The 26,563-nt window shown below is 36.7% G+C and overlaps 1 protein-coding gene and 1 pseudogene across 7 annotated transcripts in view; both read left to right on the top strand.

Annotated features, from left to right (window-relative positions):
- The window catches only part of CDC73 (cell division cycle 73), a 253,926-nt gene that overhangs the window by 193,465 nt on the left and 33,898 nt on the right, over positions 1 to 26,563 (top strand). For all 7 annotated transcript variants that reach the window (XR_007409217.1, XR_007409215.1, XR_007409213.1 and 4 more), the window contains 2 exons: positions 1,668 to 1,814; positions 11,309 to 11,400. The gene's annotated coding sequence lies outside the window, so the exon portion shown is untranslated. Of the gene's footprint in view, positions 1 to 1,667; positions 1,815 to 11,308; positions 11,401 to 26,563 lie in introns of those variants that run through there.
- On the top strand, positions 17,455 to 18,488 carry LOC112642857 (40S ribosomal protein S2-like; annotated as a pseudogene).

The following is a 26,563-nucleotide window of genomic DNA, read 5'->3' as shown; positions in this document are numbered from 1 at the left end:
ATTCCCTTTATTTCTGTCATTTTGTATCTTGCCCTGATTACCTAGCTCAGCTCCAAGGGCCGTGCTTCTCTCCCTAGAAAACTCTAGCCCCTATTTAGATGGAACTCCTTTGTGTTTTCTACTTCAGCACACCAGAGACACAAAGGAGTATTAGCAAGTAACTCTCCTACATACTAAGAAAGATCAATATGTATATAAAATTTAAACAGGGAAGACTTGTTTAAAATTGTTCAGCATATTCCTGATTCTCCAATAGCTATACTGTTGCCTCCTCTCCTCACCTATACCTTTATCAGACACCTGTCTCTGCCCTCCTAGGGCATCTTCTGAGGACCAACCACTTTGCTGTAGTGACTCTCAAGAGCTTTTCTAATGATCCGTCTGCTTGGGATCTAGACTACTATAAAAGACTTCCTTTTAAATCAGTAAGTCTAGGGACGCCTGGGTGGCTCAGTAGGTGAGCGTCTGCCTTTGGCTCAGGTCGTGATCCCAGGGTCTGGGAATCGAGTTCCTCATCTAGCTCCCTGCAGGGAGTCTTCTCCCTCTACGTTTGTGTCTCTGCCTTTCTCTGTGTGCCTTTCATGAATAAATAAATAAAATCTTAAAAAAAATAGTAAGTCTATTTCCTTATAATTTTGGGAACATTTGCCCTGTTTGGACATATGAGAGACAGTCTTCTTTTTCAGTGGATTTGCAGCCCTGTTGATAATTGAAATTTCCATCTGTTAATGATGAAGGCTTAGATGCTTAGCTGCACCTACTTTTGAAGCTTTCTAAGATTTATTCATAGAATAGGAGAGGGATAGGATTTTACTTATTTTAGTCTTGTGGCTCCTAATCATACAGTATAACAAGTATTCATGGAATAAATCTCAGAAGTCTCAGCCTTTGCCCAAGGTCACCATTTTATCAGCATCTGGCACAGTTGCCATATTGTGTTGTCATTATTGTAGTCCAGTTGATAGTGCTTGGTGAGCCAATACAATAGTGCTCATATGCTAGCACAAAGATCTGGGGTTAGTTGGTCCTATGAAATTACCACCAAAGCAATGGAGGGGAAGGATTTCACCTAAACCATTACTGAAGCTGTTAGCACCTGATGGACTCTCTTGTTCCTCCAGAGGCTGCTGGTGACTCCCAAGCATTGATATGTTAATGACATGTGTGGGTTATAGCTACTGTGTGTATTCAGGGGAATACTAATAGCTAAATTAATTGTTATTCTGAAAATTGATGAACAGTATTTGTTAGTATCCTTGTTTACCACAATGTCCCATTATCAGTATGGCCAATAAAATACATAAAATGTGTTTCTGATGAGACTTATTTTTAGTAAATATAACATGAATTTTATATTCAAATAAATATTGTATTCACTGAAAAAGTAAAGAATTCTGATGTTGCTGCCTTTAATTAAAATGTTTTAAAATCTGCTTTGTAGAAATTGCCTTTAGAGGTTTTAGCAAATTCTTTTGCATATTCTCAATAGTGACAATTTTTTAAATCATTTCTGGGTGACTTTGATTTTTGGAAATAGCCAAGAGTTATTTGGTGTGGACTCTGGTAAATAAAGTGGCTGATCATGCTAGGTATTAAAATTTTGCAAAGGGAAATAAAGTTGAATGTGATGATAATAATGAGGTTTTTGTTTTGTTTTGTACATCAAGCTGGCTGCCTCAGATCTTCCTCTTCTCATCTATGCAGCAGAAGAAATTATGTTGCGTGAATATCAGCATGATATCAGTAAATGCCTCTAAAGCCTCTGACAATGTTTTCCAACCAAAAGGTTTTAACTTGAAACTTTCTCATAAAAAGTGAGTAAAACCTCTTTTCTCTCCACGTTGCTTTACTGAAACTGCTACCATGAGACATGTTGTGAAAGGAAGGACAACTTTCATTTTTTTGCTCACTTTTGTATTTCCCATACTTCATATTCTGCATGGCACGTAGTAGTGCATTCAACATGTATTTGTCGAATGAACAAAATGTAAACATGTTGACTTTTCTTTCCAATAAACATTGGCTCTATGATTGGATGTGTTAAAAAGATAACTTTTACCTAATTATAATTATAAATTGTAAGGGACTAAGTTTATACTATTAAAATAGATTATTTTTGTTTATATTAATATATTTTAAAAGATAATAAAAGTTATTTCATAATGATCACCTAAGCTTATTTAGATTTTGTTATGATCTGACAATATTGGGCAAATATTCATAGAAATTATGATGGTTTCTTGTTTTTCTATTGAGTAAGCAGAAGGATCCTGCTAAAAAGTCATTCAGAGCTGGTCATTCTTTACCCAAAATCTTCTGTTTTTATTTTTTAATTTTTTAAAAAATTTATATATGATAGTCACAGAGAGAGAGAGAGAGAGGCAGAGACACAGGCAGAGGGAGAAGCAGGCTCCATGCACCGGGAGCCTGATGTGGGATTCGATCCTGGGTCTCCAGGATCGCGCCCTGGGCCAAAGGCAGGTGCCAAACCGCTGTGCCACCCAGGGATCCCTACCCAAAATCTTCTACTGGCTCCACATATACTAAAATGGTCTAGGGACCATTGGACGTTGGACTGGGTAATTCCCATTGCTCAGAATCCACTTTTGCAGATATCTGCATGGTCAAATTATTTGTCTGTAAGTTCGAGCTATAAATTATAAGCTTCTGGAAGGTAATTTTTCTAATTGTCTCATTGATATTAGGAGTTCTTCAGAAAAAATTAGGTTCAATTTGAAGTAACATTATCTGAAATAAAATTAAGGTAGATGAAAAAGCAAAAACTCAGAAATGGTATTAATAGGCAGATAATTCTATTTGAAGTCATCAGAGGTAGATTGAAAAGCCTGTCTTCACTTTGCAGGATTTCGTCTTTTCAAGAGAAGGAGAGTAGAGGTGGAAATATGATTTTTTTAAAGATTTATTTATTATTTATTTATGATAGACACCGAGAGAGACAGAGAGGCGCAGAGACACAGGAGGAGGGAGAAGCAGGCTCCATGCCGGGAGCCCGACTCAGGACTCGATCCCGGGACTCCAGGATCGCACCCTGGGCCAAAGGCAGGTGCCAAACCAAAGACAGGAGCCACCCAGGGATCCCATCTTTTCTATTTTCTAAAGATTTTACTTACTTACTTGAGAAGAGTGCATGAGAGAGAGCACGAGAGGTGGGGAGAGCCAGAGAGAGAGGGAGAAGCAGGCTCTCCACTGAGTGGAAAGCCTGATACAGGGCTCAATCCCAGGACCCCAGGATCATGACCCAAGCTGAAGGCAGATGCCTAAGGGACTGAGCTGCCCAGGTGCCCCAGAAACATGATTTTCTAATTTACTTAGGTTGGGTTAGTTAGTGAATGTGTTGGTCTTTACCTATGTTAATATTATGAAGTGACATATTAATGGTCCTTCAAATTTATTGTCACTTCTCTTTATTTTCTTATCAATTAGGTATGTATTTTATTTAATATTCCTATAGCCACATTTGATTAATAAAATATCTTCTAAGAGCAATGCTTTGGTGTTCTTTTAAGGCTGGTATACTTAGCCCAGAAGTAAATAAAAGAACATTGCCATTTTAGGAGGTACAGCTGAGAAATGAGAAATACTGAGATGTTTGCCAAGGGACAAATATTTGGTAGAAAGAATACTTCTTATTTTCTCATTGAGTCTGAGAGTGTTAGGAAAATGGAGAAAATTTGTGGAGATCTTGTAGAGAAAATATCTAGTTGACTTTTAATAGAATATAATCTTGGAAGTGAAAATACTGATATATACCCGTGAGTGTAAATTTTATTTTACAGAGACATGATCTTAATTAAGTGGAGTATTATTAGAGTTTTATAAACTCTTTCGTTATCACTTCATTTCCATCAAGTTATGAGAACAGTTTCTGTTATAATGTTCCAGATCTTATTTTTTTTAAATAAATGTGTCTATTTGGATTATCTATGGGAAATCATCCCAAGAGGGGATGTACTGCATTATAGTTTTATAAGGAAAGATTTAGTGCTAGAAATTAGAAGAGAAGCTGTGTCACTGCACTTTAATTTTTGACCAGAAAGATCATTTTCAGTAACTTTGTTTTGAGAGTTAAACTGTATTTTGTATTTTTAGGCAGACTGGGGATTTGTTGCTAGTGTTTTACCAGGAGGGAGAATCGTAGAGGATTAGTAAGGTCAGAGGAGTTTTATTTCTTAATTCATTGCATAGAATCCATAGGGCTGAGATAAAGGGTGGTTTGCAAATGCACTTTGGAAGAGAATAGTCATTTATTAGGCTTTTTTTGATATGAAAATTTTTTATTTGTTGTAACAGCATTATTGCCACAAATCAGATAGGAAATATCACAGTAAAGCTTTCTTTGTTATAGTCTTTAGAATATTACTCTTCTATATTAAGCTTATTCTAAAACTGTGATTTCAGAGTCCCAGTATTCCAATACCTGGTTATTTAGTTCTTCCTGAGGTAGATAAAATGTTAGGATCAGATTTGTATCAGCTTCCATATTATTAGTTTTCCTCTCACTTTCTTCGTTGACTTTGGAAAAACAGCTGCAAAGGTTGGCTTGAGACCTTTTATGACTTCTCTCACTCACAGATTCAACTATTTTAGTGTTGACCTTTGTCCCTTCTCTCAGGGATAGAGATAACTTGATACCACTAGTCACGGAGAAGGAAATTGAACATCAAGGATCAAGAGAAGTAAACTAGAGAGAAGCAATATCAGTGAATTTTAAGGCAAAAAAGAATAGAAATACCCTCTGGGTATTTTCACATAGAATCAGGTTTAGAAGCAGATAAAAATGTTTTATTGTTTTAGTTTTTTCCTCTAGAAGCATAAAAGGAGCTGAAGAGATGGAAAGCCATAAAGTCTTACTTGAAAAAGAACTCTGATAATCTTGTTAGGCTGAATTTAGATTGTTACCAAATGTCTTTTTTCTTTTTACCTCTTTTACTTGTAAATACATTTCTAAGTTCTTTCTGAATTTTGAGCATCTGTGTTTCACCTGAAATGCTTCTCCAGATAACTTAACAGATTGCCTGATTCTTTTATTGCCAACATATTAATCTTTCTTCCACACACCCCCTCAAACATATATGCCAATAATTAAGGTTTATTCACATAAAGGAACATGCTTATAAAGTCATCATCAGGTGTGTTGCCACAGATTTATTTTAATTACGACATTTATCACTATCTAGTACTTTCTTGTTTGTTAATTGTGTCCTCCCATTAGATGGTAATTTTTATGAGAAGGAATATTCATTTTATCAACCCAGAGAGTGTTAAGTACACAGCAGATGTTAAATGTTGGTTGAATAAATGGATAAACGAATCACCCAAGGCAGATACCTTCCACAGTGAAATACTACCCTATTTTGACTTTGCAGAAAATACTAACCGTTGTTGGGAAATCCACACCTGAGTGTTCACCTGTCTACTTAACTCTTCCACTTGACTGTCTGTGATAGGACTCTCGTATTTACCATGTCCATGATATACCTCCTAATTTCTCAAACCAAATCTGTTTGAAGTCAAATCCATATTTTAATCATTTCAAGTAAATGGCTACTTGATTTCTTTTTTTCCTTCCCTTTATGTGGAAAATCTAGCAGTAAGTTCAGATAGCTATCCCTTAAAAAAATGCTTTTAAAAAATGTTTTTTTTTTTTCAAATCTGTCTCCTTTTTTTCACCTTTCCATTTTTCACTTGGACCAGCTATCATTGTCTCTCATGTGGACGTCTGCAATTGCCTCCAAATCAATTGTTTCTCTGTTTCCATTCTTGCCCTCTATCATCTGTTCTCCACACAGCAGCAAAAGTGCTACTTAAAAAATCCTAAACCACTTGAGAATGCCTTCCCTCTACCATTAGAATACAATCTGAACTCTTTATTGTGGTTTTAAGGGCTTCTAGAAGTTCTGCTCCTTTCCCACCTGACCTTGTTCTGCAATTCTCACTAACCTCCAGCCACAATGATGTTCTTCCTTTTCAATAACTAGGCCGTGGTCACACCTGAACTTGGGGCCCGTTGAACTTGCTGTACCATCTGTGCAAATTTTCTCCCAATCTTTTTTTTAAAGATTTTATTTATTTACTCATGATAGACAGAGAGAGAGAGAGGTAGAGACACAGGCAGAAAGAGAAGCAGGCTCCATGCAGGGAGCCTGATGTGGGACTCGATCCCAGGACTCAAAGATCACGCCCTGAGCTGAAGACAGATGTTCAACCCTGAGCCACCCAGACGTCCCAGTTTTCTCCCAATCTTGTCATTTCTAGCTCATTTTGTCATTCTGATATCAACTCTTAATCTACAAAACTGGCCCCCAGTCATGCTCCATCACATTCCCTAATTTATTTTCTTTCTAGAACTTAAACTACACAAAGTGACTGTGAACTTTCCTTCTGGAACAGAAACTTCGTCAGAGCAGAGAACAAGGACCTTGTCTTTCTTCTTCCAAATGATATCCCAGGGCCTAGAACAGTGCCTGACGTATGGTGTGCAGGTGCTCAGTAAAGGACAATGAGTGAATATGCAGATGAACATGTAGAGATATAGCTTCATAAAAGTTAAAAAGATAGCTGAAATATCCTTACCTCTCTTCTTAGTCATGGAAAAGCTTCAGACTTGCAAAAACTACCAAGTGACACAGAGATAATGTAGGAAGCAAAAGACAAATAGTTTTGTGAGCTTCAAGCTTCTGAGGAGAAAGGGAGAGGTGGGGAAAAGCCCATGTGTTCAAGTGACTAGGGAAGAAGCAAGTGCCAGTGTGAGTGGCTCTGCTACTAGTATGCACGTGCAAGGGTCCACATTATTATGCCTTCCTGCCAGCTGCCATTTGTCTGAGACATTAGGGGGGCAATGTCTGGAATCATTGGAAAAGGGTACTGTCTGTAAATCCTACATAAGCAGCAATCAGTGCTTTTTCTTTAAAAAACATGAAAAGTTTCAATTAAGTTTTCAAAAGAAAGGTTATCTTTGAGATGTAAATAATACGTTAACACCGTACTCATCTCTAAAACGCGAGTTACCGTTAACTTGGAATGTGCTGAGCCAGTAGTAAATTGATATCCAGCCTGTAGTTGCCAGAAGATTTTCGTCTTGTTTCCTGGCACAGGAGGGAAAATGCAAGGGAGCCCTCGTCAGTGAATTGCCTGCCGGGGCACTGCCCTATCTATTTCGGGCAAGGAGAGATGGAGAGGGCGGACTGGTTTACGCTATCAGTAGCTTCTTGCTGAGGGAGCTCAGTTTCAAAATCCTAGAAACCATATGTGTTGGTTTAATCAGAGTTTGGCCCTGAGGAGAATTAAAATGAGAGGAAATTCCACAATTAGAAGGTGTGGAAGTGGAAAGCCGACGAAATCAAGCCCTTAGAGAGGCAGTGTGGGTTGACGAGATTACATTCTTTGGGTGTATAATAGGCCAAGGTTTTAATTTCCAGATTCTTTCACTTAAGAGCTTCTGTGTCTGAATTCTAGTGGAATGGAGGCCTGTCCAGGCTTTTCTTCCCTCCATTATAAGGGCCTCACCTTTGTAGTTCTTACCTACAACTGAAAAAGGGGAGACTCCCAAGTTTGCAAGAGGTCTGAATAGAGGTTTGTACCAAAGGCCTAGACAAAAAGCCTAGCTTTAAAATGGGCTTTGTTCTCCTTCTTTCCCAGGATTTATTTCCTATTCTATCAGGTTGGCTTTTTTTTTTCTAAAAAAAAAAAGTCTGAATAACGAAGAGAAGAAAGTTTCATGGAGGATCGTTGGAGCCACTGTTTGTATTTATTTGGGATCCCTGGGGGGAACCTCTGCTAAAATAATGTGGCCACAGGTTATGGATTGTGCATTGGTAATTAACATCGACATGAAGCTGTGCATGGGGAAGTGGCCCAATCAGATAGGACGGGACTGGGACAAAACCTGGTGGCATTCCCAGTACTGATGGCTAGATTGAAACTGAGTTTAGAAGTTTTGAGGGATAAGTGGATGCCTAGTCTTAAACCCACTACTAACATAGAATTGTTTTATTTTTAATTTTTTGAGGAATGTTCATATTGTTTTCCATACACCAGTTTACATTCTCATCAGGTATGGAGGTACTCTCTTTTTTCCACATGCTTGACAATACTTTTTATCTGTTGCCTTTTTGATAAAAGCAACTCTGACAGGTGTGAGGTGATACCACATTGTGGTTTTGATTTGCATTTCTCTGGTGGTAAGTGATGTTGAGCATCTTTTCATGTGTCTGTTGGTCATTTGTATGTTTTCTTTAGAGAAATGTCTATTTGGATCTTTTGCTTATTTGTTTTAATCAGGTCATTTGTTTTTCTGTTGCTGAGTTGTTTGAGTTCCTTATATATCTTGATATTAAACCCTTATCAGATATATGGTTTGCAAATATTTTCTCCCATTCCATAGGTTGCTTTTTCAGTCTATCGATTGTTTCTTTTGCTGAATAGAGGCATTTGGCTTGGTGTAATCCTACTCGTCTGTTTTTGCTTTTGTTGCCTGTGGTTTTGGTGTCATATCCAAAAATTCATTGCCATGACCAATGTCCAGAAGCTTTTTCTCTATTTTCTTCTAGTAGTTTTATGGCTTAAGGTTTTCTTCTAGTAAACCTTATGGCTTACATTTAAGGGTTTTTTGCTTTGTTTTGTTTTTACATTTAAGTTTTTAATCCATTTTGAGTTGATTTTTGTATACGTATAAGAGTCCACTTTCATTCTTCTGCATGTGGTTATCCAGTTTTCCCAACATTGACTGAAGGGATCATCCTTTCCCTATTGTTTGCTCTTGAAACCCTTATCAAAGTTTGGTGACTGTAAATGGTTGAATTCATTTTTTATTTTCTTAGTCTGTTCTTTTGGTCTATATGTCTGTTTTTATGTCAGTACCATATTATTTTGATCCCACTTCTGAATATATATTCAAAAGAAATGAAAACAGGATCTTGAAGTGATATCGGTACTCCCATGTTCATTGCAGCCTTATTTACAATAGCCAAGATATGGAAACAACCTAAATGTCCATCAACAAATAAATGGATAAAGAAGATGGCATATGTCTGTATATATACACACCACGTGTTAGCTTTTGGAAAACTAGCTTTTGTTAATAGTGAATTGTTGTGATCATTTCACAATATATACATACATTAAAACATCAAGTTGTATACCTTCAACATATACAATTTTCATCTGTCAGTTATACCTAAATAAAGTTGGGGGATAAACCAATTAAAAAAAAAGAAACCCAGCATTAACCTTAGTGTGTAAGGAGTACACAATAAAAAACAAAAACAAAAACAAAAACAAAAAAAAAAACAGTACAAAGACAACCACTAACAACTAGTAGAGGTTTAGAAATGATTTTTTTATTATTCACATGTACATTGGCTACCTCTACCTTCCTCAGGAACTTTATTCCAGTTCTCATTTCCTTTACTATCCCTTCCCTATCCTTCAAATATAGGAATAGCCCTTCACAAATGATTTTGAGTCTACAATCTGCTATGTACTAGGGAGAAAGTGATAAAATAATCTGTACTTCAAGGTTTAAATAATCTAGGTAGGTAAATATACATGCACACAAATTAATTTTATATGGTATCTTATGTATAATAATATAAATATGTTTGATGGGTACAGATAGCACTGATGCAAAACAAAATGCTTAAACCCATGTGAGGTGTGTGAGGTGTTAAGCATGAGATACTTAAATGCATTTAGCAATAGGGCTGTGGAAGTACTAAACAGCTGACTAATTATTGTATTATTTGGGACATGATTCTTTTTTTTTTTTTTTTTATCAGAGAGTAGAAAGGCTACTTTATTTAGTCCAGCTCTGTTTTATTTATTTCTGAGACATAGGCCTGTTAGTAGAAAATTTGAAATCAACAATAATGTATTTATGTAACTCCAGTATAGTTAATTAGAATATAAACTTTTAAATAAGAATGTAAGTGACTTAAAACAGGTTCTTTTTAACACACACACACACAAAATGATAGTCTCCTGGCTTTTTGCATGGTTTGTCAGGTTTAGGTCTTGTTTGTAATTAAGTCTTTCTCGTTTTCTTTAAAATCTGGAATCTGAATGTGTTTTAGAAAAAAACGCACCAAGGTGCCTGGATGGCTCAGTTGGTTGTATCTGACTCTCGGTTTCGGCTCAGGCCATGATCTCATGGTTGTGGGGTCTAGCCCCTCATGTGGCTCTGCACTTAGTATGGAGTCTGCTTGAGATTCTCTCTCTTCCTCTATCTCTGCTCCCCGCCGCCACTTGCACGTGCGTGCACACACACACACTCTCAAAATAAATAAATAAAATCTTTAAAAAAAATAGAAGAAAAGCACCAATGTATAATAAAACTAATTTTATAAACCAGGATTTAAACCAGGACTTGGCTTAGATTAGTTTGTTGAAGCTACGTGCCTATGAATTCTAACTTCTTTTCAGTACTTTGGCTGTTGCATAAGCAGGGATTTATCTGAGGCTGGTGCAATAAACTAAAATGGTTATTATATTATCTTAAATCAAAACTATGTGATAATCCATGTTGAAATTAAAGGAATTTGAAGTGAGTTCCTCTTTTACCTTTTATTCAGTAACAACTTTAGTTTAAATTATGTTATTCAAAGGCTACTGGAGCTTTCATAAATTATTCATTTGCAAAGATCTAGCTATTTCAAGCCACATCCCCTGAAACAGAATGGGTTGAGTAAGATGGTTTCATTTTGCCGAAGCATTCATAAATATCCTTTGCCTTACTTCCGAAACTAATTTGGATATCTCTTAGCTTAAGGGACACTTATTTTCCACTATCAAGTTATCTCATCTACTAGTTCCCCTTTCTTGAACAACCTGAGGATGAGTTTTTCTCATTTTGATTACCTTACTCAGTTCTAAACTGAGAGAAAATTAACAGTATCTCTGGAAATTTCAGCAATTCTTGAATCTTCCTATGTAAGCCAGCCTTTTCCTTAACATTTGTGATCTCATGTCTATCAGAAAAGCAAGAGCTGTTTTCTTTTTCTGTTTTCCAATATTTACAGATTTCAGTAGTAATATGCTTATTCACCAAGATACTGTTGTTCATGTATTTCTGTTATGGTTAGGATGATAACACATTAGTTAGGAATACTTCTCTTTTTTTAAGGTTTTATTTTTAAGTAAACTCTGCACCCAACATGGAGCTCAAACTCACTGCCCCGAAATCAAGAGTCACATGCTCCTCTGAGCCAGAAAGGTGCCCCAAGAATATTTCTAAGCAAGGTGTTTTCTGGGTAGATTTCCATTAGTCTGAATCAACTCTCTCCATTATCAGATACAGATGCTCAGCTGGTAATCAATCATCTATAATTATGCTTTGGAGAAACTTCATATGCAGAGATACTCAACTTGTCATAGCTACAATTTGTAAGTAATTCTAAAAAATTTATATTCTGTAATCTCTTTGAAAGTTTAACTCAGTGACTGAAAGATTGCTTCTCTTCCTGAACTCAAGTATTATTTAGTAAAAATGGTGCTACTTAGTGCAATATTATCAAGCTTTGTTGGGTTTCAAGTTCTGAGTCATTTATCTGTTTCCTATTCTTCCCCTTCCATGCAGAAAGTCCCCTGATTGACCTTGTGGTGAGACTTGGAGACAGGTTGAGGTGGAGAATCAGGACATAGAATTGCATTTCTGAAAAAAAAAAAAAAAAAATGGCTTGAAAGCAGCCTAATGGGAAGAGGTAGCAGATTCCAAAAGTCATGGGAATGGAAGTCAGAGAGCTTCAAGTAAGGAGGACTGAATGAGTGATAAGTAAAAGCAACAAATGCAGATTGAGTAATTCTACAAGAAATTTAATCATGTTAAGAAGACCAAAGAATGGGTCAGAATGAGGAAAGATTCTTGAAAGCTAGAGTAGATTTGAGCATGTTTACCTAGAAGAAGAGCCAGTGAAGATGGAGAGATTGATGATAGAAAAGAGCAGGAATAATTGTTAAAAATTCTTGGAGGAAGGTTGAAGGAGAAAATTCAGGAGCTCATGTGGAGGGGTTAGCAATAGCAGAGCAGCAGAATACCTCTTGAGAAACTAAAATGAGCTAAGAAAGAATTATAAATATACAGAATGTGATGGTTAATTTTATGTGTCAACTTGGATAGTCAATGATACATGATTGTTTGGTTAAACACCAGTCTAGGTTTTGCTATGCAAGTATTGTTTTAGATGTGATTTACATTTAAATTAGTGGATTCTGGGTAAAACATGATTTTCCATGAAGTGTGTGGGCCTCATCCAATCAGTTGCAGGCCCTAAGAACAAAATCTGAGATTCTTGAGGAAAAAAGGAATTCTGCGTACAGATGGCTTTTGAACTTGGACTGCAACATTAACTCTTCCCCCAGCCTCCACCCTATTGAATTTTCCAGTCCCACAATTGTGTGAACCAATTCCCTAAAATAAATCTTTTTTTTCTCTATATATGTTGGTTTGCAATCTCAGAAGTCCCCTGGATGAAATCTGAAACTAGCTCCTGCACACAGAGGGCAAGGAGAGACTTAAGAAAGAGACCACTCCAGATTGGCATTTTATTAAGCAAGGGGACTTAGATATGAGACTTATCTCAGGAGGCTATAAAACAAGTAGATCTCACCCACCTGCTAGAATCTTAAGAATGTATACAGAAGGCTTATCAGGTTCAGTCATGTATTGAGTGCAGATGGTCTCAATAACACATTGTTCTCTCAAGACTGCATTCTTGATATGGCTCCTAGTGCAGGAACACTGAGTGGAAAGTACATTCCCAGAATGAAAAGGGTAGATAAGGAGCCTCGGATTGCTCAGGTTCAGCTTGTGGGTCAACTGACAATCATGCCCTCTAAATGACCTCCTCTAACAATGTATATACATCCTACTAGTTCTGTTTCTCTGAAGAACCCTGACCAATACATAAATTCAGGATGAAATGGAAAGGTTTTGAAGATATTCAGGTTAATAATGTCATTCTTTTGGGTATAATGAGAACTAAGATATGTAATGGAAGTGAGGAGGAGGCTTGAAAGTAGAGAAGTTTTCAAATAATTTTTAGGTAAGTCCATGAAACTATGAAGTCTTCCAGAACAGGGAGTTTATTAATTTTGTATCATAAAATCACAGCATGATAGTTGGCATCATGAAAATACTCAACAAATGTTTATTGTTTTGTCAAATAAGCCAAACGAAGAGTATGAAGGCCCCAGCTAAGATTAGATACTACAAACTCATAATGAATAAATTGTCACAGCTTTGTAACTTTTTACAATAACATTGGTCCTCTGAAAGTTGGATCACAAAAAGTGAACCATGGGAATTAGCAGATGGAGACCTACTGAGGGTCATGAGATCAAAGACAACCAGTGGGGCAGTAAATTAACTATATACTATGAAAATAACACCGTTAGACCCAGGCTGGGTAGAAAAGTAAGACAGTTTGGGATGATTGATCTGAGAGAACTGGAAGGAGCCAAAGGAAGTAATGACTTAAATGAAGATATGGAGGATGTTTAATAGGAGAAGTAGTATAGAGAGATGGGAAGAAAGGAAGTATTTGTCTATGAGCATCATAATTCTCAGGATCATGGCAGTAAGATAGTTCCAAGTGGCCAAAATAGGGGTGAAATAAAGCTTGGTATTATTAAAAGAAAATATGGTTATTTTGCTATTTATACATATTATAAGTTCTGATATAATTTATATTTTTATTCTTGCTATTTATATATATATATTTTTTTTTTAATTCCTTAGTATATAATTTAAGAAGATTTTGACAAATAGAAAATATAGTCAGGAATTGCATAGCATTACCTACTTTAATTTATGAAAAATTATCTACATTAGCAAGGTGCTGGGTCTTTCTAGACACCAGTCAGGGTGTTGAGTATTAAGAGCACTGAACTTGGAATTACATCTTGGAATAAGGCCAGGTTTTCTATTTGCTAGATGGGTGGAACTTGGGTGATCCATGTAACCTCCTTAAGCTTTTATCTTACAAAAGATGAATGATCTTAGTTAGGATTATTGTAAAGATTTGATAAAAAACACAAGGGGCCCTTTTCAACTGTTTAAATATGTGGTAATATTTAACAAATATTAATTAAACATGATACTTAAATAAACATGATACTTTCCTTGAGGAACATTTTCCTTGAAAAAGATACCTAAGGGTTCATTTTTAGTTTGATGATTGCATAATTAAATTAAAATACCATAATTATGTTTATGAATTTTATTATATTTAATAATTACAAATATTTGAGAGAACATTACATATAGTTTAATCTAATGTAAACTAAAACCAAAATACAGATTTAAAAAGCCCCTGAATGTACCTTAAACGTTGTGATTTTCCTTGTATTCAAAGGGAAAATTCTTATGGTTCTCCTCCCTTAACAGCAGGGATGGAGTAGATTTATTTGTGTGTTTAATTTACTTCTTTTTTTTTTTTTAATTTATTTATTTACTTTGGAGAGAGGAGGGGGCACAGTGAGAGAGAGAAGCAAACTTCCTGCTGAGTGGGGAGCCCAACATGGGGCTCAATCCCATGATCCTGAGATCATGACCTGAGTCGAAACCAAGAGTTGGATGCTTAACCAACTGAGCCACCCAGGCGCCCCTAATTTACTTACTTTCAATAAAATAAAATCCTAGACATAGACAGATAACTATAAAGTGTATATACTCTGAATACAGCTAAAGTTAACCAAAAGGATTCATTTCATGTTAGACTTTAAGCCAGGAATATAGAAAAAATAAATGCAGTATACAAGTGTAAAAAATAATACAATTTGTATAATTTTTTTCATTAGGTGTAATTAGTTTTTTATAGTTCATTTTGTAAGTTCTGAGATGCAGGCTCTTAACAAAATTCTTAGGTGTATGTTAAATATCTATGTCTAATTGACAGATCTTAGCTTGAATGTTAAGCCCTTGTGTAATCAACACAATATTTAGTATAAAATATTTGAGCAGTCAACACCTATAATCTTCTGCACCCGAGGAGATATTTAATGCCCTGTACAAGGTTCTTGCAGCCATTTCATAGGGCATTAGAATATAAGCAGGGCTACTGTAACTACACCTCGAAAGTGTGGAGGTTTAAGTGAGGTAGAATCTTAACTTCTCTCTCACACACTTTATTATTTACAGAATAAAGTAAGCAGGCAGTCCAGGGCAGGTAGCACAACCTGATCATTGAGACCGTCCAAGTATGCTGGATGGTAGGACGGCTCTGCCATCATCATGTGACTTTTTTCTCTAGGTCAAAGGCAGCTCCTTTAGTGTCCCATTTCCTAGCCATCTAGAGGAATGAAAGAGTAAATGAAAGGCAAACTCTCTTTTTGCAGATATAACTCAGAGGTTACTCCCTTCTCTTCCATTCTGTAAGTCCAGAACTTACATGATCATAGTGAAGTCCAAGAAAGGCTGGTGATCTCTTTTCTAGTTGGGAGAATGTATGCCCTGTCATTGGTGTCATCGTTTCCTCTTCTGTCTTCTATCACCAGGATGTAATCTGGAAGTGAGTTCTGATAGTCTGACTTCTATTATTTTCCATATTCCTAACAATACACCCCTTGCCTGACCTTCTAGAATAACCTAACTGGTCTACTTGCTTCCACTCTTACCTCAATAAGTCATTTCTCACATAGTACTCACTGAATTCTAAATATGTAAACCAAATCTCATCACTCTTCTTTTTAAGCCCTTGGTGGCCCTTGCTTATTTCCTTCATAGCACTTATTAATGTATATAACAATCCTATTTATTTGCTTATTGATTGGTCTGTTGTCTCCTCATCAGAAAATATTCCGTAGGATTTTTCGATTTACCTCTGACTCTTGGACACTGACACATAAAAGGAGTTTAACAAATGGTCTATTGAATGAGTGGCTGAATGAATTGGTGAATTTCATAGGCTTCTTACAAATAAAAATTTGGTGCTCACAATGGGAAATTAGGTAAAAAGAGCCTTATACAGATTTACCTCTATTGGTTTCATTTCTGACTTGGGTTTACTGTATGTTACACCTGAGCCATGGATTTATCAACCTCAGATGGTGTTTGGAGTTTTAGCCATTCTCCTCTGTGGCAAATTGACTGGTGGGCCTCCAGAAGTTATGTTCGTCTTAATACCTGGATCCTGTGAATGCTACCTTCTTTGAAAAAGGGACTTCACAGATGTAATTAAGGATCTCGAGATGAGATCATCTTAGCTTAACTGAATAAGCCCTAAATCCAATGACTAATGTCCTGGTAAAGCTAGAGAGAGATCTGAAAAACCAGAGAATGTGATGTGGAAAAAGAGGTAGAGATTGGAGTTATGCCATGCAGCCATAAGGCAAGGAACATCTGAGCCACTAGAAGCTGGAAAAGAGGCAAGGAAGGATTCTCTCCTGAAGACTTTGCAGTGATTGTGGCCCCACAGTCAATTTGATTCAGACTTTTGTTCTTCAGAACTGTGAGAGAAGATTTCCGTTGTTTCAAGTCACCTGAATGATTTTTTAGTATAACCCAAAAATTGCATGGAACATACTTACCACCAAAAAATTATTTACTTATCTGAAATTCTAATTTAACTGGGCATTCTGCATTTTTATTTGCTAAATCTGGCAATTTTACTCTAATCCCAAGAATATGTGAAAATGTAGAATTGGCTGGGAATGATAGGGAGAGTCTGCCAACTAAGAATTGGCATCAATTTTTTTTTTAAGTCTATTAAGTAACTAAAAGAAAATGAAATTGGTATCATGGGAGTTTTAAATATGCTACAAGATCCTGAAATTTTGCCCAGAAAAGTAACTAAGCAAAATGCTTGGAAATATAAAAGATTTTTGGTGTTCTAAATCTAATCTGAAACTATCTCAGGAGTGGCTCATTTGTTTCTCGTGACTGTAAAAAGTAAGAACTAAATTCCATCTGATCCTGACTTAATTTTTTTTTTTACATCTCTGGGGAATTAAGATTGAATTAAGGACTGCCTCTTATTTCTACTACCAAACGGTTTATTAGATTCAACTTGAAAATAGGTAGATTAAAGCACAGGAATTTTTAAAAATTAGACTGAAAATAGCATTCAGTGAAGCGCATGGAGAGGCGGTCTTCCCTGAGGGCCTGCAGGTATTTCTTAGCAATGAGTGAGGAACCTTTGTGAGCTCATTTTTTTTTCACATGCCTCAGAAACAATAAAACCACCCATAAGGCAAAATTCTGGTTTACTCTGTTTAAATTTTCCATTCCTAATGTTTATAATCACCTTCTTTTTCTCTCCCTTGTGAATTTTTAGGCACAAATATCATGAAAGCTATTAACTAAGTAATTAAACCCCATTTCAGGATCAGTTGAATAGGCATATAAGGTGGGGACAGCAGTAGAGGGAGACAGAAAGAATAAAGAGAGCTCTGAAATCCCCCAAATTTCTGCTTTACTTAATGGAAGACTAAGCAAATTAGATGGATTTCATGTCTCTTACAAATAAGAAGCAGGTACCCACGGTGGGCAAACCAGGTAAAAGGAACCCTATATAGAGATTTTCTTCTATTAGCTTTATTTCTGACTAGACTGTGCTGAATGATATACCTGAGCAAAAGATGGCCTCAGCTCCCCCTTGCAATTGAAGAATTAAGACTCTTTAGGAAGGAAAGAGCAATAAAGAGGGAGAGAAGGAAAACTGAGAAAACACCAAATGGTGGATGATGCTAGGGCTGCAGGAGGTCCCAGAGTCTCTAGGGGACCCTGGTGGGAGGCTGTGGTGGCTTCTAGAGGCTTCAGCAGTAGCATCTGGAGCTAAGGCAGAGGCCCCAGAGCTCTCAGAGTTAAGGCTGAGGGCAAGGAGTGGATCCCTATCACCAAACTGGGCTGCCTGGTCAAGGACGGGAAGATCAAGTCTGCAGAGGAGATTTATCTCTTCTTCCTGCCCATTAAGGAATTTGAGATCATTAACTTTTTCCTGGGGTGTCCCTCTAGGATGAGACTTTAAGGATTATGCCTGTGTAAAAGCAGACCTGTGCTGGCCAGTGGACTAGGATCAAGGCATTTGTCACCGTCAGGGATTTCAATGGCCATGTTGTTCTGAGTGTTAAGTGTTCCCAGGAGGTAGCCATTGCCATCTGTGATGCCAACATCTGGCTACACTCTCCATAATCCTGTGCAGCAATGCTACTTAGGGAAGCTGCTATGCTATGTTGGGGAACAAGATCAGCAAGTTCCATATGTTTGCTTTCAAGGAGACCTGCCTCTGTGGCTCTGTGCTGGTGCCCTGCACTCCTCCCTGCCAGGGCACTGTTATCATCTAGGCAACTGTGCCTGAGATGGCCAGCATCAGTGATTGCTATTCCTTGGCCAGGGGCTGTTCTACCACCCTGTGTGACTTCACCAAGTCCACCTTTAATGCCATATCTGACACCTACAGCATTCTCACCCATGATCTCTGGAAAGATACGTGTTCACCAAATCTCCCTATCAAGAGTTCATTGACTATGTCTAAAGACCCATACTAGTCCCTGTACAGAGAACCCAGGCAGTATCCATGGCCATCAAATAGTTTTCTCACAAGAAAAAATAAAATGAATTCTCTCTCTTTTTTAAAGGAAAACTAGAAAAAGAAGAACAAACAAAACCCCATGTTAGTAGAAAGAAGGAAATAATAAAGATAAAAGCAGAAATAAATGAAATAAAGAAAAAAAAAGACCAATTAAACAAAGAGCCAGTTCTTTGAAAACCTAAATGAAAATTGACAAACCTCTAGCCTGGCTCATCAAGAAAAACGAAGGCTCAAAATCAGAAATCAAAGAGGAGATGTTATAATTAATACAATAAAATAGAAAGGATCATAATAAGTAACTACTATGAATAATTATATACCAGCAGATTTGACAACCTAGAAGAAATGGGTAAATTCCTAGAAATGGGCAACCGTCTAACACTGAATCATGAAGAAATGCAAAATCTGAAAAGACCAATTATTAGTAAAAAAGATTGAATTAGTCATTAAGAACTCCCTACAAACCAAAGTCCAGGGCCAGACTGCTTCAATAGTGAATTCTAGCAAACATTCAAAGAAGAATTAATACCAATCCATCTTAAACTCTTTCAAAAAGTAGCAGAGGGAATATTTACAAACTCATTTTACAAGGCCAGGTTTATCCTGATTCTAAAGCCAGACAAGGACCCCACAGTAGGTTAAGCGTCATGATCTCAGGGTCCTGGGATCCAGCCCTGTGTTGGGCTCCCTACACATGAGGGAATCTGCTTCTCCCTCTGCCTCTGCCCTTCCCCATCCTCATGCTCTCTCACTTTCTCTCTCATAAATAAATAAATAAATCAATAAATAAATAATTACAAGAAATTATAAATGTTGGCAAGGATGTACAGAAAAGGGAACCCTCATGCCCTGCTGGTAGTAATGTAAACTGGTGTGATGACTTTGGAAATCAGTATGAATGTTCCTCAAAAAACTAAAAAATGAACTACTATATGATTCAGCATATTTATCTGAAGAAAAAAACCTAACCTTGAAAATGTATCTGCACCCCCATGTTCATTGCAGCATTATTTACGATAGCCAAGATATGGAAACAATCTAAGTGTCCATCAACAGATAAATGGAGAAAATATATATGTATATATTTACAATGGAATATTACTCAGCCATAAAGAAATGAAATATTGCCATTTGCAACAACATGTATGGACTATGAAGGCCTTATGCTAACTATAATTAATACTGTATTGCATACTTGAAAGTTGCTGAGAGAATGAATCTTAAAAATTCCCATTAAAGAAAAAAAAAATTCTGTAACTATGTATGGTGACAGATGTTTAATTACATTTACTGCAGTGATCATTTCACAAAATATACAAATATTGAATTGTTATATTTTATACCTGAAACTAATATAATGTATGTCAATCATACCTCAATTAGAAGAAAGGGACTAAGTGTGTGGAGGGTGGGGTGAGGCTGAGAAAAGAGGTGGAGAGGGTAGATGAAGAAGGTAGAGACTTTCCAAAGAGGTCGTCTCAGGAGAAAAGCTGAGAGCTTGGTAATGATTTTCTACCAAAGACAGAGCAATAGGGAGCTATTGATCATTGGCAAAGGAAGTTTCTGGAGGGTTTGATGTTTATTCATTAACTTATTCTTCAATCATTTATTGACTACTCAGTATGTGTCAGGAATTGGTTGGATGTGGAGGTTCCTCCAGAGAAAAAGTGTTAAGCCCCTGATTTGAGAGAGTGGGCTGTATATAGGGAGGAGAAAGATATGCTACAAAAAAATAAGCACAATAACAACTCAGTGCTATCACAATGGAAATGTTTATAGGATGTAGTAAACAGACCAAGGAAAAGAGCATGAAAGGGAGGGAAGAGGATGTGGGTATCAAAATCTTTACAGTGTTGGCACCCAGGTTAAACTTCTGTGTTTTATTAATCTGTTCTCTGAGGCTAGGCACATGTTTTGAAGGAGCTAGTGAAGATTCTGAGAATATTAAGTACAATAATCATATTTTTGAGCAATTACCCTTTGTCAAGTGCGTCTTGTGTGCCAGGCACTAAATCTTCATAATGACCTTATGAAGTAGAGAGTCTTATTCTCATTTTACAGGTGAGAATATTTTAGGTCAGAGGGTTGGAAAAATCATCTAGGTTAGCACAGTGATGGAACCAAAAACAAACTTTTGATTGCCATATTTTCTATCTTGCCTCACTGCCTGCATATTAGAAAACACGTATATTAATAGTTGCTTTGCTCTGAAGCATGTCCTACCTAATGTGTTGATGATTTAATAGTTAACTTTCTAGTGTTTTAATGGAAAGAAGCCACTTTCCTTGATGTAAGCAAAAGTTGACAGTCTCTGATTTAAGTGGCTCTACTTTCTACTAGAGCCACATAGTCTCTGTGATGGTCAAGGTCAGGTTTCACTGAAAATCCCCAAATTGAAGTACAGTTATCAGAGGATATGATCGCACACAAACCAAAAACATTGTGTTTAGTATCCACTAAGATAAACTAATCCAATCAACATGATTTTGATATTTGGATATTCTTTCACTATATCTGCCTATGTCACTAGGAGATGGCTTCTATTGGTGTCTTTTAGGTAGAATGACTGTGGGTGAGTAGGGCAGCTGCTCAGAAGTGTGCTTTAGGGGAGTGCTCCTCAAACTTAAATGTACTTTCTGGTACCCTTGGGATCTTGTGAATCTCTAGGTCTGATTGAGGGCTGACATTCTGCGTTTCTCAATGTAGTCGCTTCCGGGTGATGCTCAGACTGATTCACAGACCACACTTTGAATAACAGGGGCATAGACTGGATGCATATCATCCATCTGATTTAGAATGCCTTCATCCTGTAATGCTATGTGACTTAACCAATTTATTAAATGACAACTATTCAGTGCCTACAATGTATGGATGCCTGCATGACATAGAAGATATCTATCTATCGATTGATCGATAGATATGAAAAAGTGCAATTTCTATGTATTCTAAATGTGAACTTCTATAGTAGTGGGGAAAGAGAGCATCTATTATTCTTTTTATTCTTGCTTGCACTGTGTCAAAGGCTAAAATACATTTTTTTTGTAATTTAAAATAAAAGTTATTTTGGGGAGTAGTTAATATTGTAGTAGGGAAGAGAAACAATACATTACATGTTAAGGCAACAGTAAGTGTCACTATGAAAGCATATGGGGGAGGTTATAAAAAGTCACTCTGGGACTTTTAAATTTATCTTAAAACAACTGCAGGTACATTAAAGGTTATTTTTAGGGGGAGGGGAGACATGATTATATTTAGTTTTAAAATGGTTTAGGATGCAGACTGATCAGCAGGTAATAAGTCTGGAGTCAGACAGAGCAGTTAGAAGGCTACTGCTATAAACGAGGAAAGTTGGGATTTTAAGAAGGGGTGGATTTTGAGAATCAGTTGGTAATAGATTGTATGCAAAGAATGAAGAAAAGAGAAAGTCAGGGATGACTCCTTGTCTTCTGGTGTGGGCAGCAGAATGGGTGGTGATTCTATTCATTGAATAGAGGAGACAAGAGGAGGAAATTTTGGAATTTGAAGTGAGATCTAAGTTAAGATGTCCAGTGGGTCATTGGAGATAGAGTCGTAGGACTTAGGACAGGTGCCTGGGCTGGAAATATAGGCTTGGATGATGATCGAAGCTATGACACTGGGTTAAGCTCATCGAAGGACAATCTATATTGTTGAAGCTTTTTAGCTAGAGAGTACACATATGGGCTTCAGTGAGTCTTGAATCTTCACGATTTGTATGAAAAAATTAACTTAAAAAATTTTTGATTCTTTTTTGTTTTTTTTTAATTTTTAAAAAATTTCAGTATAGTTAACATACAGTGTTATATTAGTTGCAGGTGTATAGTACAGTGATTCAGCAATTCTATACATTGCTCAGTGCTCAGCACGGTAAGTGCCCTCCTTCATCCCCATCACCTGTTTCACCCATTGCCCCACCTACCTTCCCTCTGGTCACCATCAGTTCTCTATAGTTGAGTCTGTTTCTTGGTTGTCTCTCTCTTAAAAAAAATTGACTTTTATGTGCATTTTTCTGGGGACAGTGATTCTGAGGTTTTATGAAAACTTAAGAACCATTGGGTTGGAGTGCGGAGAGAGAGCAGGATGGAACCTAAGACACCAAGAAAAAGCTTTGTGAAAGAGAAGAATCAAAATCTCAGAACAGAATCCTGGGGGAATGCCAACATGAGGAAAGCCTCATCTGGTGTTTGAGGTCCTGAAGCTTCAACTGCTTTTTATTTTGCCACATTTTTTTTCTGGTCTATATTCTAGGAAAAGAAAGGCCTGGCATCTGGAAGACTGAGCCACAAACACTTTGATAAGCTTTGGGGGTAAAGATAAATTGAAAAGGAGAGGGCTAATGAGCATTTAGTTGGACTTCAGGCCTAGGGGTTTTTGGAGATGCTATTCTTAGACTTTTCTGAAACCTAGAAATGTCCAATTACACCTTCAGCAAAGAAAATTAATAAATATAATCCCTTTAGTATAAGAATTTTTGTTCATGGAACATGTAATTGCTTTTTATTCATCAGGCTATATGGGTTAAGATGAAAGCAGAGTCCAGCATTGGCTTCACCTGGTGAAGTTAAGATAAAGGATCAAATATCTTTTGAAATACAATATAATATTCATTTTTAATTCATCTTCTTTGCAAATAAATTATATTTTGAAAGGTTTTCACACCAATTGGACTAAGAACAATTCAACCTTGATCCTGTATCTTTCTTTCTTTCTTTTTTTAATTAACACTTAACACTAGCGACACTTTAACGTTGTCCTCACAACTCAATTTGCTACTTACCTTTATAGGTTTAGGGCAGAAAATCAGAAACTTTGTTACAGAGTGCTAAAAAAGAGATGATACCAGTAATCAGGAAAGAGAAGGCATAGGGCTCTCTACCACCAATAATTTTCTGACTGGAGTATTTACTCGTTGGTCAAATATTGTGTTTCCACCCTGGTCAATCATCTTTGTGTTGGTAACTGTATTAGTTTCTGACTGATGCATAACAAATTAACCCCAAACCCAGTGTTTTAAAACAAATAGTTATTTAATAGTTTCCTTGGGTCGGGAGTGGCTTAGTTGGGTGATTCTGACTTGAGGTTTCTTGTGAGGTTGCAGTTAAGTTGGAGTTTGGGGCTGCAGTCATCCTAAGGCTTTGTGTGACCGAAAGATCTGATTCCAAGATGGCTGATTTACATGGCTGTTGGCAGGAGGCCTTAGTTTCTTGCCATGTGAATTTCTCTGTAGGATTTCTTGAATATCTTCATGGCAGGGCAGCTAGTGTCCTCCAAACTGAGGGATCAAGGAAAGTAAGATGGAAGTCCTAATGTCTTTTATGACCTAGCTTGGAGGTTACAAGGTTTTGTGAAATCTTACCCTGAAAAACTTAAGAACCATTAGGTTGGAGTGCGGAGAGAGAGCAGGATGGAACCTAAGACACCAAGAAAAATCAATATTTCTGCAATATTCTATTGGTTACTAATGTCTGTTTTATACAATGTGGGAGACTGTATCAGTGTGTGAATACCAGGAAGCAGAGACTGCTGGGAACCCTCATGGAGGCTGGCTGTCACAGTAACAAAAACTATTTTTTTTTAAATACTTGTCTTCCTGGAGGTTATAAATTCAGTTAAAACAATCATCACCACTGCTACCACCACTGAGCATGCTGCTTTATTTTTCCCCCATTTTTATTGAGATATAATTGCCATGTTACATTGTATAATTTAAAGGTATACAACATGATGTTTTAAAATATGCACACATTGTGAAATGATTACCACACTAAATTTACTTAACATCTGTCACCCTAGCTTGCTGCTTTAGAGGTATGTCAAAGATCTATTCAATCACCAATTAAGACTGAGACACAGTTAGGTCTTGGAATAAAGCTATTGTCAATAACATCACTTTAGCCATGAAGAGGAATAATATCTATGAGTTTTTACTTCCATTTTTAACATAGTGACCTCTGAATTGGGAGCCCAAGGTCTCATTGTAAGTCAGCTTTGATGGATGGTAGGACCAGGTAAAGTTGGGGTTCAGCAGAATAGTTAATGGAAATATTTTCAGTAGATTGAATTTGGCAAGGATCAGTTGCTTGTAGTCAAGAATTTCTTCCATGAGGATTAAGCCTTTATTTCACAGAAAAGAATTACTCCATCTCTTCCTAATCCATACAATCTATAAAAGGCTAGTCTTGAAAAGTATTTATGTACAAAGAGTTTTATAACCCTTTAGAAAGTCTTCCATTTTTCTTCCTCTTTTTGAGGACTTCCAAAAAATGCCATTCCTTATTCAAACATAACTAAATTCTAAGACAAGTTGTACCAAATTGTATACTTAGAATTAATGTGGATTGTGAAATCAAAACCACAATGAGATACCATCTCACACAGGTCAGAATGGCTAAAATTAAAACTTAGGAAATGACAGATGTTGATGAGGATGTAGAGAAAGGAGAATCCTAGTTGGTGGGAATGCAAACTGGTGCAGCCATTCTGGAAAACGATATGGAAGTTCCTCAAAAAGTTGAAAATAGAGCTACCGTATATCCAGCAATTGCATTACTGGGTATTTATGCCAGAGATACAAGTGTAGTGATCTGAAGGGGCACCTGCACCCCAATGTTTATAGCAGCAATGTCCATAGTAGCCAAACTATGGAAGGAGCCCATATGTCCATCGACCGAAGAATGGATAAAGAAGATGTGGTATATAAATATAATGGAATACTACTCAGCCATCAAAAAAAGAAATCTTGACATTTGCAATGATGTGGATAGAACTAGAGGATATTATGCTAAGTGAAATAAGTGAATCAGAGAAAGACAATTATATGATTTCACTCATATGTGGAATTTAAGAAAGAAAACAGAGGATCATAGGGGAAGGGAGGGAAATATAAAACAAGATGAAATCAGAGAGGGAGACAAACCATAAGAGACTCTTTATCATAGGAAATAAATTGGGGGTCGCTGGAGAAGAAGGAGGGGGATGGGGTAACTGAGTGATGGGTATTGAGGATAGGTGATGTAACGAGCACTGGGTGTTATTGAAGACTGATGAATCACTGACTTCTACCTGAAACCAATAATACATTATATGTTAATTAATTGAATTTAAATAAATAAATATTTGAACTTAAAAAATATAAATAAATAAAAAATTTTAAACTATAGGTTGTGAACTTAACAAAATGCCTTCTGAATATCCCATTAGTGGTTACTGAGGACATGAAATTCATAGGGAAAAGTCAAAATAGAAGGTGGTACAGATCAGTGTTAGACCTCATTCTATATCTCTATTTAGCAGCTATTCCCTGCAGTTCTTTTGGGCCACATTCTGTAAACATGGGAGTCACTGCCATGAACTGTGGGCATATATGATATTTCCAACAGGAAATATCCTGGATATCCATCCTTCTGGATACAGAGAGATGTTGTTTAACCTGAGAGTATAGGGAGATGTTTTCTGAGGTCGTTGATAGCCTTTATATTACTAAAGATGAAGGATTACTCTTCTGTAATTTAAAAGAAATCTAGGTTAGGGTCTTATTGTAGCTTTTTGTTCTGTCAGAGGACTTAAGTGCTAGTTATATTTGAGAACTGTTTGATTTTACCACCTGAGGAATAAATCAAGAAGGGAAATTTAAAATGGGCTATCTAGGGGGGATAGTGGGCATAACTAAATCACTAACACACCAGTGACTCTGCCTGTATTGATTCTCAAAGCAGAACTGCAACTAAATTTCCTTTAACTTCAAATCATTATACAGAAATTCATACCTGTTTTTATCCCTTTATTGATAAAATAATGCAAATATGCCTCTTAAATTCTAATGGCAAACTGACTCCCTCTTTGAAGAATTTACTGCCCATTATGTGAGTAGGATATTTGTACAATTCTCAGAAAACGTTACCTTAGTGATTTTTAGAGCATATTGATAAAGTAGAAAAGTGACAAGCAGGTACTCTCCCATCTGTACCCGCAGGCAATTTAATCAAGGTCATATATACTAA

Source organism: Canis lupus, chromosome 38 (assembly GCF_003254725.2).
Source record: "Canis lupus dingo isolate Sandy chromosome 38, ASM325472v2, whole genome shotgun sequence".
NCBI lineage: Eukaryota > Metazoa > Chordata > Mammalia > Carnivora > Canidae > Canis > Canis lupus.
The sequence above is the reverse complement of the archived record's forward strand: the minus strand, read 5'-3'. Positions and strand labels throughout refer to the sequence as shown.